Here is a 4,605-nt window from a genome sequence, read left to right as displayed (position 1 = left end):
TCAAAAGTTTTCGGATAGAAAATATTACATTCTTAACTTAAGCAAAATAACATAATTAATATAAATTACAAGAAAATAAAACTAATGTGTATCTAAAAATAAATCAACAGAAACAACATCCTAATATAATCCTATTTATGTCCTGATATCACATGTTTTATTAGAACAAAACCTCACACTGAAGCTTGAGCCTGATTACCAACATTTTCAGTCTCATGTTGATGATCACTTGTATAACATTCAAAGGAAAACAACACAAAAGAAAATGAGTGAGAAATATCTCACTCTATCTCACGATACAGGAATATAAATCAGATAGACAAATACAAACAAGATATACAATACAACACAACATAACATACAGATATAAGTATTATCATCACACTTGTTTAATTCATAGCATAATAAACAATAATAGATAACATTATAATGTATTTTGCAATGGACACAGATAAGATATTATCATACATGTGATGCTAGTAAAAACATCACATGTATGCATTGCCACTAGTAATATACGTAAAATAATCTAAAAGTACATACCAAATAACACCCTTTGTGCACTCTCATTAGGAGGACATACTATCAGGGTTTGATCGAGATAGCTGAGTTGTGCAAGATACATCCCATCCACATATAGGGTGAGACGGAGACTTCCAAACCAAGTTATCCCCAAGGATTGATCCTTAAGCTTTGACACAAGGGGACCTTCCCTGGTAGTGTATTCCATATCGTACCCTTAAAAATACTTTTATGCATATGATTCATGTCAAATAGACTCAATACCTCATCATATTACAACAATACATTCTCATGGTTGTATCTCAATTCATTTCATTTCATAACCACATCATGGCTAAGCTTTGCTTAAACTTCTCATGGTATCAAGATCTAAGGGAACACATCATCCAATCCATACATGGTTCATACATAAGTATCATATATTGTATGTCAAACTGATAAATAAAACTCATCTTAAGTAAAAAAGGGTGATAAAAGTAAGAAAAGACAAGAAAAGAATGAGAAAAATTAATAGATCACAACCATGATACAAGTCACGCCCGGCTCAATGAAATCCAAAGGGTCAAGATCTAAATGAGTCACGCTTGTGACTAATCAATCACACCCGATCAGCCTGTGATTGACCAATCATAATCATGACTCATTGATCACACTTGTGATAGAATCTAACAGTGCAATTTTTGACTCTTTGGATTCCAAAACTCGTCCCATCACCAAAATTCATCAAAAGAGACCCTTCAATCTGTAGAAACATTCCAAATCATGTAATAAGCATCTTAAACAACATAGTTCATGCATACAATTACATATGTAAGCAATCTCCTCATATAATTATTAATGCATTCTCTTAGGATTTTCCACAAGTACTCATAAGGGCACCAAAACATGCAATTACAAGACAAGAATTCAAAATTAACAACATATACATACAATTAACATCAATTAGAACACACAAGAATAAATAAAAGATAAAGACATATGTAGGAAAACTCCTTATACATAATCATACAATAGAGATAGGATTGGAGACTAATTTTATTATCTAACACACAATCTCACACCTAGAGCGATGTTTCTCACCCTCTTACCTTGGTAAGTGGAAGAAGATGAACGTATAGTCTTGGAGTGATTTCCTTCTTGCTCTTGTTCTTTGAGCTTTAAAGTGTGAAATAACGCATATGTAAAATGAAAGAATTATAAAATTAATTGAGAGAAATTATTCTTTTAAAATTTAATTCTCTTTAATCTCTAGTTAAAATGTATTAATATTAGTTATGATTCCCTTCCCTTTTATTTAATTAAATAAAATATTAAATTAAAACACCTTATATTATATTCCAAAACATATCAAATAATTAAAATAAATATTAAACAACTTCATTAATTAAAATAAAAAATACCAAAATTATTAATTAATCACTTATATTATATTTTATAAAAAAATGAAATATTACATTAAACAAACTATTAAGTTTACAAGCCAATCACTAAATAAACTAATAAATTTATGATGAGCAAATGACTTTATCACATTAGAGTTGATTAAAACCACATAAATGATTTAGTTTATAAATATTTACCATAATTGTAGTCATAAGTATAATTCTCTAGTAGTTATAATATATATATATATATATATATATATATATATATATTAGATATTAATATTTTTATTAAAAATGTTTATAAATAGGTCAATTTATCAAGTTTAATAGGTTTTTCTTTTTCTTTTTCCTTTTATCTTTTGTTTGAACCAAGAATATCCTCAATTTAGTTAAAAACTTATTTCTTTTAAGGTGTAGAAAAATCAATCAAATAGGTTTTGTCTGTTTCAATGAAATTTTTTTTTCATATGCACGATTATAAAATTGAACTCCTATCAACATGTTTAATTAGGAACCCCCTTGGAAAAAAAATGATGATAGGTTTCTCTAATTATCAAAAATCTAATCCTCTTAGTTTAAAATTTTCTTTTTAAATGGACCTAACCTTTTATCTATAAAGCCTAGGCTAAATTAGGCCTTAAATGAACTAGGTCATAAGTTTTAATGAGTAATTTGACTTATTTCTACTCCTACTTAACACCAACTTAAGTTGTTACTTTCTTTTTTATTCGATAAAAGATATAGTATGTGTGTCAAAAGATTTAATGTCTTTAAACTAATAAGTTATACAATGAAAAATTCAAATATACATTTAGCTTTACTCTTATACCCTCCAAGGATCAAAGTGGATTGGATTGAATTCAATTAGGGTTGACTGATTAAGAGTCTCTTCTCACTTATGTACTCAAACCTCGAGAGTTGTGTACTCTCCTAGAGCCAAATTCAATTGGACCAAAATCAATTACATTAAGATTGACTTATAAGTCTCTTCTTACTTATATGTTTGAGCCTCGAGGGCTACATACCCTCTTGAGACCAAATCTGATTAAGTCAAGATTGACTTATAAGTCTCTTTGCACCTTATGCTCAAGGTTGGAGGGATCTTTACTCTCCAATGATTTTAGTTGATCTCCCTTGGCTAATCTTCTCAAAGTCAATTTGCTTTTGGTTAATCTCTTAATTTCAATCTTCCTAAGCCAATTTTCTCTAGGATGATCTCCCTAGGTCAATATCCTCCTAGCCTATCTCTTATATGTTGATCTCTACAAGATATTTGAAAATTATCTTTAGTGAATTCTGGATGCTAATATGCAAGCGTACAAGTATATAACCTAAATTATGGGGGTTAAGACAAGACAAATTATTCTTTTCAATACTTTGGACTTGGACAATTGTTGCTAGACTTTTCTAATGTGCCTTCTATATAGGAAAAAAGTATTCTATCAAATTATAAAAAAATATTATAAATATTTTTTAAAAAAAGTAATTATCTCCTAAATATAACTTTAAAATAATTATACAAAACTATAATAGTTTTTAATTAATATAACATTTCATGATTATATAATAATATTAAAAAAAAACTTTATGCTATTATTTTTTGGATGGAGCATTATGTCATTATATTTCAATTAATTAAACATTAAAATATCGAGTATATGAATCAATATGAAATTATTTTAAACTTAATTATGGATTTCAAATTTCAATTTTAAATATGTAATTGTGTTAAATATTTAAAAAAATAATAATCTTTGATAATAATTGTATCTACTATAATTATTTTTAGTGGAGGATACGTTTGCTTACAAAAGAAAAATTATTTAATTGTTTTCTCATTACCTAGTGGCAGAGTCTTTCTTTGTTTTACTAGGCTTCTAGAGCATATATAATATAATATAAGATAGGTTGAAACTTTTTTGTTCCACTCAGCACTCACGAGTCATCCATGGCATTGGCCACCCACACTTTCATTAGTGGGCCTTTGTGGATGAGATTCAATGAAAACGATACCTTTTTCGCTTCATCTTTTCCCTTTTCTAGATTAACTAAATTTTACTTTTCTCACAATTTTTATTAATTTCATTTTAGTGTCAAACTTAATTTTTATCCATTACAAACAAAATATAATCTGCCTATCTTACACACTCATTGTTTGTGGGCTTTTAGTTAGAGCATATTTGATTTAATTTATTTTTAAATAGCTATATTTAAACTTGAATTATGTCATATACATTGTTCTTCTTTCATTTTTAATTTATCTACTTTATTTTTAATGTATGTGCTCAGATACGAAAAAATGCAGTCATATCATGAAATTTATTTTTAAATAGCTTTTACATTAACGTGAAATATTGGTTACGGTTCAAAGAAAAGTATAGGTGTTATAGGTGATATACATGATGACATAGGAATGCAGAGATAGAAAAGAAATTTTAATGGGTATTCGAAAAAATTAGGTATTGAAAAATCACTGCTCTTTTACGAAAATAAAATAACCAATCAAAAGTTAGTACATCCATAAAGAAAAAAGAAAGAGAAATTGATGAGTTAAAACAAAGTTTTCTTTAAAAATTAATGAGATTAAAATTAAAAGTTATTAGCATAAATAATTTATCATTTATATTTTTTAATCTAAAGAGACTAATAAACATAAAATTATAATGGCGTGGATGGAAGCAATTATTAAGTGTTTGAA

This window comes from Cajanus cajan, chromosome 4 (genome assembly GCF_000230855.2).
Source record: "Cajanus cajan strain Asha chromosome 4, NIPB_CcT2T_4, whole genome shotgun sequence".
Lineage (NCBI taxonomy): Eukaryota > Viridiplantae > Streptophyta > Magnoliopsida > Fabales > Fabaceae > Cajanus > Cajanus cajan.
Note: the sequence above shows the minus strand (reverse complement) of the source record.